The sequence below is a fragment of the Leopardus geoffroyi genome, chromosome A3, assembly GCF_018350155.1.
Source record: "Leopardus geoffroyi isolate Oge1 chromosome A3, O.geoffroyi_Oge1_pat1.0, whole genome shotgun sequence".
NCBI lineage: Eukaryota > Metazoa > Chordata > Mammalia > Carnivora > Felidae > Leopardus > Leopardus geoffroyi.
This window is the reverse complement of record NC_059336.1, coordinates 122,391,745-122,403,121: the sequence shown is the minus strand read 5'-3', so window position 1 is coordinate 122,403,121 and position 11,377 is coordinate 122,391,745. Positions and strand designations below refer to the sequence as shown.

General features: G+C 43.7%; 1 long non-coding RNA gene across 1 annotated transcript; it reads left to right on the top strand.

Annotated features, from left to right (window-relative positions):
* The first annotated feature begins 154 nt into the window (after positions 1 to 154).
* On the top strand, positions 155 to 9,287 carry LOC123581478. Its single transcript, XR_006703753.1, has 2 exons — positions 155 to 339; positions 8,829 to 9,287. It is a non-coding gene; the product is annotated as an uncharacterized LOC123581478 (long non-coding RNA).
* Positions 9,288 to 11,377: the final 2,090 nt, after the last annotated feature.

Genomic DNA, 11,377 nt, shown 5'->3' with positions numbered 1-11,377 from the left:
TGGATGATGAGACAGGAGCAAATCCACATCTGTAGGTCTTATACAATGGCTGTCCATCCTCAGAGCTGAAATCCTACCCATCATTCAGGCTTATTCAACAATTTATTTACAGTTTCTAAATTTATTGAAATCTGTTCAACTGTTTTCAGGCAACAAACAGATGGAGTTTAGGATTGGTGAATTCAAATCATCAAGCTCACAAACTGGGAGAAGATGGACTGGGTCTAAGAACAGACTGCATTGTTGAAGACAAAATGAAAGGGTAACCTTTATACACCAGCATTTCACTGCTAGGAAGTTCCAAACTGATGAAAACAGTTGGCTGTCCATCTGGAAAAGGTATTTAAAAATTAACTGAAATTCAGAGTGCTATTTTAAGGTAGCAATTGCTTTCTATAGATGCCCATTCTGTTCCAATGAAAATATGACATTGGAATCTGTTAAAAGATAAACTGAGGCATATTAAAATTTTTAAGGGTTTATCTGAGCAAAAACCGATTCGAATTGGGTAGCATCAAATCGAAAGTGGTGGAAAGCGCCCCCGCCCCCAGACAAGAACTCTGGGTGAGACTTTTATAAAGAATAAAGAAAAGGCAGAAGCAAAGGAAATTATTGATTGACTACTGATTAAAGCCTACTTGGCTGTGTGTGATTCATTGTCCATAGGTTCCAGTTTTATAACCTTGATGTATTTACAGGTTTAGAATTTGATGTGTTTACATAGGCTGCCATGGCATTACAGCCACATCAGTCTAATGGCCTCCTTGCTTAATTAATTTAAATCTCAATAACCTCAATGCTGAGATATCTTCTGCAACTCTAAAAGATACCATTGAATCATTTTAAAATTTAGAAAGTTTGAAGGTGGTAATGAATGTCAGCAATCTATGATGACTTCAGACTATGAAAATGCCAGATGTTAGGCCATAAGATGTGTATGACTGAATTTAACAAATTTTTCTTTTTGCACAATTCAAAGCTGTTAATAAAGTGTTCTAATCAATAGTAAAATGCCTGACCAAAGCTATTAGCCTCAGCATTAGAAGGCTAAAAGGCAATACTATCCCAATTATATCATAACTGCTAAGACGGCATGGCAACAATTAGCCTGGAAATATAGCTAAATTACTTAAGTCTTATCCTGAATAAACCAGGGTTCAGATGTACCAGTGTCCAGAATTAAAATCACAATACCATATTAGAAGTCTACAGCTGGTTGATAAATCCTTTTGGGAATCTTGCTCAGCCCCAAAAATATGCAAGTTCATAATCTTGGCCAGAGACTTACATGTCACTGGAGCAACATCAGAGTAGTGTAATCTCTCCCTTGACTACAAGCTATCCCTTTATTCATTAGCCAGATGCTAACTTTAAGAAAGGTGAGGCAGACACAGAGCTCACCAAGACATCCAGGGTTCCTCTACACATCACAGCCTCCCTTGCAGTTGGGTTGGGGCCACATAACTGGGTTATGAATAACAGAATAGGAGTGGATGTGATAAACCACTTCCTGGCTTGACTATCTAAAACCTCTCAACATGGGATCCAGCCTTTCCTTTCCTTTCCGAGGCAGTGAAAGAAGTCACCATGTAGCTACTGGATAGGAGCAACCTAGGGCTCAGAACTCACTGTTTGCAAGAGAGACACAGGAGAAACGCCCTAGACATACTGGGTGTCATGTCAGAGAGCTACAAACATTCTCCTTTCTGGTACTGTGGTGAAGCCAGTGGGATTTGGGATTTACTTCTTACTGCCGCAAAGACTACCATACATATCCTGACGACCATAAAGCCAATAAAAAGGACCTTTCTGTTTTGACTATAACACAACAGAAAATACCCTTGGTTTCATTCATGCCTGATAGGTCCCTGAGAGATTTCTATTACAAAAGATAACTTTGCTTGATATTCAACCAAGAAGAGGGCTCAGATGTGTAAAAGAGTCATCTCAGCCCCTTTCCAAAATTAAGAATCACATAAGCCTCCATTTGTGCAGCAACATCAGCTTTTCATAATGCTTTCACTCACCTACAACCTTCACAACAGCCCGACAACTCTCCTTTGTTTTAAGTGTATAAAATCCCAACCTCATGACTGAACAAAGTGAGTAACAGCAGGATTTTAAGTGCGGAGTCCAGCCACCCAGCTAGGCAGAGCACAGATGAGACAGGCCGCTGCCTTTAGTCCTCTGTAATCAAGAAATGCTCCCAGCTTTCAGCCTTGTTGCAGATTTTTACAAGCTCCTCTCTTAATAACCTTTCTCCATTGCATTCCTGACTTATTACCTCCCTGGCTCCCAGCACTCTTATTTATATGCAGACTCATTCCAGCTTTGCATCCCAATGTTTATGCTGTGTTTATGGTGTTGTCTCCTAACTAGAGTCCATTATCTGCTGAAACAAGAAGGGATGTTCGTGAATAAAACACAGCTTGCCTGTGGCTACCGGACCAGCAGAGCCCATCACAGGGGGCAAAGATGTATCTCTGCTGATAGGGAGTAACCTGCTGCTTTCCCATGAGCTTCCCCTTGGGTGGCTCCAAGAGGAGGAGGAGGAGGAGGAGGAGGAGGAGGAGGAGGAGGAGGAGGAGAGGGCTGAGAGCATGTGACCTACTTCAGGGAACAAGCCAGCTGTCTTTCAAAGCCTCACTCCCAGGAAGCTCTGCCCCCAAGGTAGATGAGCCCCTGCTCAGCTACTGATAGACTCCATGTCAGCAAGGTTGCATTTGTAGTCAAATTGACTTAAACAGGAAAAAGGAAGACTATATATGATGGTGGCTGGAAGATACTTGGCCCTAACCAACGACTGAGAGGATTTAATGAAGCTCAAAGCCAGGTTCCGAAGCTGTCTCTCTGCTTCCTGCCTGGCCCACTGTCTGGCCCCTTTGGAATAACAAGGAGAGGTTCCTGGCTTAGGCGGCGTGTAGGAGGGCCTGGGAGGACAGGCGGAGCACAGGTGAGCCACTCTCACCAAAAGTCACAGGCCAGGTTCAGCCCTTATCCCTTCTGCCCGCTAGTAACGGCCCTAGTGGAAGGTGGTGAAATGTAGGTTAATGTAGGTGAGATGCACAGCATGCTGGCTCTGAAGTCAGACAATTATGATTTCAAACTCTGGCTCAGTACCTGAGAGCTGGGTGACCTTGGCTAAGTGACTTAACCTCTCTATGACTTGATTTTCTCATGGAGAAAATGGGAAATAAGAATAACTGCCTCTGCTGAGTTGTTTTAAGGATTAGGAATCGTGTATGCAAGCATTCATGTATGTATAGAGGGCCTGGTGTGGCATAAACACTGGCATATGATTGGCCCTCTGGTAAATGGTAGCTTTTCTTAATTGTTTTTATAATTATGATTATTAAATGGAAAACTACTTGTGCTCTTGTTCTCATCCACCTCTCACCATCTCTATGAAACCATATGTGTAATGCCAATCCCTCTTCATATGGAACAGAAACAGGCACAGTGCCCTGGGCCTACTTAGTAGATACATATATTTGTTGAGCGGAATTGAATTGAACTGAACTGTGCCCAAAATTTTACATCCATAGGCGACTTCCTTGGTTTGCTTCTTTGGCTTTGATATTTCTCTAAAAATTAAGCTTGGCTTACTCCTGCCTAGAGCTCCTGAGTGTTTTGGCTGCAGTTATCAAGTGTTTGTGATTTTTAGTGTATGAAACATTTCATATTTGGTCATGTGCTTTCACATAATTATATTAATACTATGGTGCAATTAAAAAAAAAAAACAAGAACAAAACTGTTGGATCACATTTCTGTCTATAGGCTACACGTTTCGGATTTGTCTTCTGCAAAAAGTGGGAGAGACCCACAAAAAGTCTTTAGAATTCTAGGTGACAGTTTAATTTTGCAGAATATCGGGGTCATGTCTTCTGAGTTCATCACAGAGTCTTGAGATGGGAAGGGAACTTAGAGGTCATCTGTCCCTGCCCCCACCCCAGGCCACGTCCGCTGACTCACATTGAAACTGTGAACAGCACCGGCTCCACAGGCACTGGCACTGACCCCAGTGCACACTGCCAGGCCCCGGGGCAGCAGGTGCCCACAACTAAGGAGGGGCATATAGGCCAATAAAGATTGTGTTGACCACTGCACACCACGGAGCCTTGCCCGGTCTTTTCCATCTTACAAAATTCAACAGGAAGATGTGAGGCTTATTGAAGGACGCATTCTCAAGGCCCACAGCTCTAGAGTGTAAGCCCATTTGTATGGGCCCATATGCACATCTCTAGACCTGGATCAAGCTAACTCATTATCACAGGGATGACACACAGGGGCACAATGCATTTCACATACAACCTTCTATTCCTTTATTCCTAGAGGTCACTTATTAAGTTTTTTAAGAATGCCTGCCTTGGCTATGAACCTAGACTTCACTTAGTGCATACTTCCTTCATGAAAATGTATATCCAGGCCTTCATTTGTCATGTTTCTTTTACATCCTTGGCAGTGAGGAGGTGCAGGTGGAGAAAAACCTGCAAATTCAGGTAGTCTATGATCCGGTCCAGGCAGTGATGGGTGAGTGCCTGGGCCTCGGTCGTGTCCCTGCAGGTGAAGGTGCCACAGAGCTGGGCTTTGGTGGGGATAGCGCCTTCCTTCTCTGCATGCCTAAAGCTCTATTTTACATTTTAAATCACTGTTGTGTCATAGGGTTACATTCTGATAGCAGCCAAGTAGTTAAGTTCAGATTCTTTTCCTCTGAACAGTAAATAGTTTACTTTTCAAATAGCATAATTTTTGAAGTTTTTATTCCTCACCATCACTGTGTTAAGAAAGCTGTCAAGTTTTGTAATTTCATGGAGAAGTGTGAAGTGGCCTTTGTAAGCTCCAGAGGAACCCTCTGAGGCCTGACATTCTAAACGTGATGGCTCTATTTACATATATATTGTCCTTCCAGGGGAAGGCTGGAGGTCCGGATTTGGGATTACTGTCTTAGACAGCTTCTGCTTTGTCATAGGGGCCTTGTCTCTCTCATATTCATGTATACATTCATTCATTCACTCGCTCATTTATTCATTGAAAAGAGTTTATCATTTTATCTTTGATATCTGGGAAGGCTGGGGCTTCTGTTCTGCTATTAAGGAGGGCAATAGGAGTCAGGAGTCAGAGCCGCCTAGAAGAGAGCCCAAGCACCCACAGAGATAAGCAACATGTATTCTGAGAGATTTTGATCCCACCCAAAGAGCTTTCAGTCAAATCAAGAAATTGTATCTGCTGTTCGCCTGTGTTTGTTTGTCTTAAACTATGAATATCTGAGCCCCTTCCAGAGGTCTTCTCAAGAAAACCAACTTGCAGGGCGCCTGGATGGCTCAGTCGGTTTAGCGTCCAACTTCAGCTCAGGTCATGATCTCATGGTTCATGGGTTCGAGCCCTGCATCAGGCTCTGTGCTGACAGCTAGGAGCCAGGAGCCTGCTTCCGATTCTGTGTCTCCCTCTCTCCCTCTGACCCTCCTGGCTCATGCTCACTCTCTCTCTCAAAAATAAATAGACTTAAAAAAAACCCAAAAAACAGAAAACCACTTTGCATTTATCCTTGAGCTGGGTTTTGGTTTTGCCTTCTGCCTCTGCTCTCCTTGGCTTGACTTCTCTGCACCTGTTCATTAGGTCTTGCCTAAAAGGTCAAGGAAGCTCCAGGCGGTCCTCACTCCAGAAATGGAGCTGAGAAGGCAGCAGGATTTCAGGGAGTACCAGCCCTGGGAAGAAAAAGTAACACCTGTGTCCAGTACGTACCACAGCTGGCAATAACTCCAGCAGCATCTGCTTCAGTGACATTTAACACAGTGGTCCAAGCTGTAACCATGTTATGCACTCTGGGCTAGGGGCACCCTTACATCAACCCACAAGATGCTCATAAGCACCCTGAGAGGCAGCTTCAGCGTCCCCTTTTCACAGATGGAAAAACCGAGAGTGCCAAGGTTACATAGACTGCCCAAGTCCCTCCTAATTAGCAAGTGGCTGAGTTAGCGATTCAAAATAACCATTGGTTAACACTGCCTGCTACAAGCAGTGTCCATGTTAGGCCAAAGAATGAGGTCAAGGACGTGACTGGAATTTTTAAGCTTTTGTAATTTTCCCATATTTGTTACTTATTTCCTCCTTATACTTCCCTGTAGTGATAGAAAGAGTAAAACAATCTGGAAGAGATGGTGCCTCCCACATTGAAGAATCCTAAGGGATATACTGGGGATAACAGTAAAAAAAAAAAAAAGAAAGGAAACAAAGGTAGACTAAGTTGATGGGCCCTACTTCAAGGAAGAAAGTAGCACGAGGCATGGAATGATAAGAATTTCTAGGATGTAACAAAGTCTCTAGGTTTCCCTACTAATGCCTTGAAAGTTTTACTAATGCCGAGCCTTACTATGTAAAGAGTAAGAAGCCTAAACCAAACTATAAATTATGGATTTATTCATTGCTTTCTGTCACTTGACCTACTTAGTTCTCCTTAATCAGGAATATATACATAGTCATGCACCTAAGAATGGGCACACAAATTAAGATAAGGAAAGATGATTAGGAAAGTGTCTGGCTGGTATTTATTCAATCCCTTTATTCAGTGAATGAATAGATACTGAGTCCCACTGCTGTGCTAGATGCCAGAATCAGCAATGAGAGAATAGAGAGGTATAAATCACAATGTTCTTGCCCTTGAGGAAGGTGTCTGGTATCTAGGCAGAAAAAGTATACCAATGCAATTCTCACAGATGGGAGCAGAGAAAGCCAGAATGCCAGTGCATCCCATGGAGGAAAAACTAGGGACAGGTGATCAAAGCGTCCCATGTCTCCATGATAATGAGAAAGCAGCATGGAGGGCCAGTTCAAGACAGACCACAGGTCCGCAGATGGGGTAAGATTTATATTCCCCAAACAATCAGGTCGTATATGTACTGGGCAATTGTGTTAACTTTTATGTCTTTTTATTTTAAATAACATAAAATGACAATGGAGAGCTGAGGCCTGGCCAAGACTTTACTAGCATGATAATATTTTATGTTTAATATCAAAGGCTGGGAAAGAATATATCAAGGGTTGGGGGGAGGGAAGGGAATTCCAAGTGGAGGAAAGAGTACAGCAAAGAAGGTGAGGGAGAGCAAGGCAATTTATCCTCCTGAAACTCAGGGGTGGGCCTTCCTTCCACTCAGGGTCCCTTCAAATAAAGAAAGATTCTATCAGGAAGTGGCATCTCCAGGTGTGTCCCCTCCAATAATACTGACTATAAAATACATGTTATTTTTCCTTTGCATAAGACTGTACACCAACCACCGAGTTCCCAAAGGTGGAATTTAAATAATTTATTTTTAGAGTATTTGTGGAGCTCTTATAATCCTTGCCCTATGTGGGTAAGTACTGTTGGGGGAAAAGATCTGGGTAGGGGTGTCAGAGCTGATGTTCTACTTCATACGGCATTGAGCTAATGGTCCAGTAACATAGGCAGAAGACACTTAGATTTCTGAAAACAAGGCAGTGGGTAATGGATGTGAAGTAGTTAAGACAAGCCAGGTCTTTAAGAGAGCCAAAGTTGGAGGTATTGAAAGCACTCTTTCTTTGCCAAATAAATTAGATGACTTGGCAGATGAGACACAGAAGAGTGTCAGGCATTTCAGGGAGACAACGTGTTGTGTGGCAATGCAAACATCTGCAGTATGGAGAAAATTTGGGGATGAGAATTATGAAGTATATATTAGGGACTCCTGGGAAAAAAAGCGATTATAGCCTGATTCTAAAGGACCTTAAAAGCTAGGCTAAGCTCAACTTTTAGTAGACAATGGGGAGCCACTGAATTTTCTTGAGCCAGGCAGCAGCTTAAGATTAATCCTTCAGGGAGCACAGAATAAACTGGTATGCCCAGATCAGAGAGGAGAATGTCCGGTTGAACCACCATCATCTAAGCATGAGTTGATGAGAACTGGACCAGAGTCCTGGTTGTTGACACAGGGACAAACAGAGAGGTGATTAGTGGCTATGATTTACAGCGTGCATGAAATACTGAATGAAATAAAAAGGATGAAGAAACGTATAATGTTATGGAAAAGGTACTGAGGTGAAATGAATGTCCTTAACAATTGTTTATAACACTAAGCATGACTTAAAAGAGTTCTGGGGGGTGCTATTTAGAAGAACTGGAGAAACCACTCACAAGTTACATACATAACTCCGCAGGATAACTGTTGCCTTGCTACCAAAACCACTTGGGGATGGGGGTGGAGGGTAACACTGACTACTTCCCTTTCCTCGAACCACCCAGTTATCTCTGTCCCTCCACACCTGCCAGGCCAGAAGGCCAAAGAAAAGCTGAGCAAGCTGTGGGATGCCATTCAATGTATGGTTCATTCAGGACAGCCAGGAAAGTGTGAGACAACATACCTGCTCATCCCAAACTTGTCCCTAAACAGGAAGGGAAAAGATCTCAGTGCTCTCCAGGGCTCTATATGAAAGCAGGTAGGAAATACTTTGAAAAGGGGGGAGTAGAGGGTTAGGGCAAAGGAGCATTGTGGTTCACACTGCTTCCTGGTGCTTCATTTTCCTCATCTTGACTATTTGGAGCTCTGCTGAAGCCCTCAGAGATGGCATAGGATGCCAGTGCTCCAGGAGGAATGCCCGGGGAAACCAGAGCACATTTCTGAGAAAAGTAGGTCCTACTCTCCATAACTCTTCAGCTGCCACCTTCCCAAAGGCCAGTGTCCCAAAACAACCACGGAAGAATGTTATTGCTCCCAGGAAGACTGCAGGAGGCCCTGCCCTTTGAAGTTGAGCACAGCGATTTGTGCTGAGCCAGCCGCCCGCCCTCGTGGAGTTAAACTCTTGTCCCTATTTTCAGCAGGAGCAGCATGCCTCTGTCTTGCATGGAGCCAGTCAACTGCAGAGCCAGAGCCCTTCAGTAGCTTCCTGCCTCCTTCCAAGTCATGGAGACTTATTGACTTCAGAGTGATTCCGTAAAACTATTCTGAAGTCAATGAACCTAAGGGTCTAAATAGTCAAATAATAGAGAAGGTTCTGTAGGTGGTTCTTTGCCATGTGCTTCAAGAGATAATAAGACATCAGTCTTCAGATGGTTTCCCAATGACCTAGCACGGTATGTCTGCAGTATCTCCATCATTCATGAGCGGCAGCCTCTCTGAAGACTAGACTGGAAAGCAAAGGTTAAGAAGATCACATCAGGAGCCAAACATTCTTGGAAGCTGATGCTTCTCTACAGACTATTGATATTCAAATCCCACCAAGTGTGTGCCCTATTTTAACTGGACCACCTCAGTTAATGAATGCATCTGTTAACTTATTTAGGAGTGGGTTTTCTTTGAACTATGACAGATTCAATTTCCCCCGAGGTGTACCATTCCAAGACCAATGAAGACCTGTGACTTATATTTATATGCAATTCAGTGGGAGAGAAAGGGATTTGTGAATTCTTGCGCCTAGGGATATAATATTAGCTACCTTCAACTCATTAATTAATTATTGCCATTAAATGAATGCTTACTTCTTACAGGATACTAATCTAAGTACCAGGGAATTAAATAGACAGATAGATGGGTAGACAGATAGATAGATACACACACACACACAACCAATCTTGGTCTTCAACAGGTGCAAATAATCCTGCAATCTTACAAGAGAGAAGGATTAGACAAGGAAAGTGTAAGTGTGACACAAGAGCAATAGGAAAAGCAATGTGCAATAATGACAATAATGATAGCAATAATAATTTCAAAAATGCATATATAGCAGTCTGAGTAAGTGAGCACTCTTCGAAGTATCGTAGGTATGACAATCCAATTAATCCCCTCAACAGCCCTGTTGGGTTGTATTGTTGGGCAACACATATTTCCATTTCCAGATAAGAAAACTTAGCTCACAGAAGTTAATTAATTTATGTAAGGTCATAGAGATAGGGCTCGGTTCGATCTAAGGCTGTACAGTTTAGTGCCAAGTGCCATGCCCTGAAACGCTGTGCTACCAGATTTCAGAGTTAGTCAACTGTAGCATGGTGCAGAATGTTCAGGAAGGCTTCTTGTGGGAACTAGGTTGTAAGCTGGCCTTGAAAGATGAGCTAGAACTCAGAAGTGTGAAGAGGAAAGGAACAGAGCATTCTAGGTAAGATGAACAATCTGAGCCAAGCTTGAGAGGCAGGAATAGCTGTGGAGGAGAGAAATGGCACAGTGATTAAGTGTGTGGAGCCAGAGGCTGCTGCTTCAAACCCTGGCAGCCCCCCTTACTAGCTCTGTGACTTTGGACAAGTTCCCTAGCCTCTCTGTTGTGTCCTAGGTTTCTTATGGTAAAGTGAACATAAAAATAGTGCAGAAGAGTAGATTGGTAAATATTTGTACACCCACTTAGAACAGCCCCTGACACATAATAAGTGTTACACGAGGCATTTCTGAGTCACGGGCACTGAGAGCCAGGCTTAGCTAAAAGGATAAGTGATATTTAACTGCCTGTCAGCCTGTGTCTTCCCCTTATCACTCTCCCCTTTTCAGACCACCTCCTCGACACCCCAGCATAATTTTTGCCTGGGTATAGAATTAAAGGAAAGCTCCTGGCCAAACCCTGTTATAAAGGACACCAGTGCAATTGCCGTCAAAATAACCACAAACATTTACCCAGAGCCTGTAAGTGAAAAGCACTTTTAGGTGTACTCAATAATTTAGGGAGAAAAAAAAGGAAGAAGAAATTGCAGTTTGAATGCCTCCAGGTGGAACCAGTTGCACTGAAAGCCCACGGCTATGTCGGGCCCATGGCTGGCTGCAGTGCAGTGCACATGGGGCTGACTCCAATGCCCAGAGCAGCCACGGGAGTGAGGGAAGGAGTCAAGGAGGTCAGGAGCCCTTACTAGCTCATTAGTGCTATCTGGATTTAAAAGAGAGATTCCCAAATCCCAGGAGGTGGCTCACTGCTTGGAACAAAACAATGCATTAACATCCTGGTATTCCAAAACGATCCCCAAAGCCCTGCAGTTACGCTGATGGAATGTGATTTATACAGAGGCAAGTGCTGCCAAGGCCCAGACTGGGGAGGCAGCCGAGCAAGGGAACCGCTGAGAATGCTATGAATTTCTCTATTTGCGAACCTCCCAATTAAATAGAAGTGTACCTCAGGGGTGGTGGGTGCCCAAGACCAGGCCTCCGCCATTGTGTGCCTGTGGACTGCAGGCCTAGTCACTACATCGGACCTCTGCAACTCGGCTGGGCTCCCGAAAGTGCCACAGTGGCCATCTGCAAAAGCCTACTCTCTGAGCTTGCTGCCTTCGGCCTGAAGGTTACCCCAAGAGATGGTTCTAGACCCAGCTCAAAAGCTGCTTTGGTTTCTTTTGGGAGGATAGAGGTGAGGGGATGGGATAGGAACACGCAGGTGAAATAGAGACACAATTCA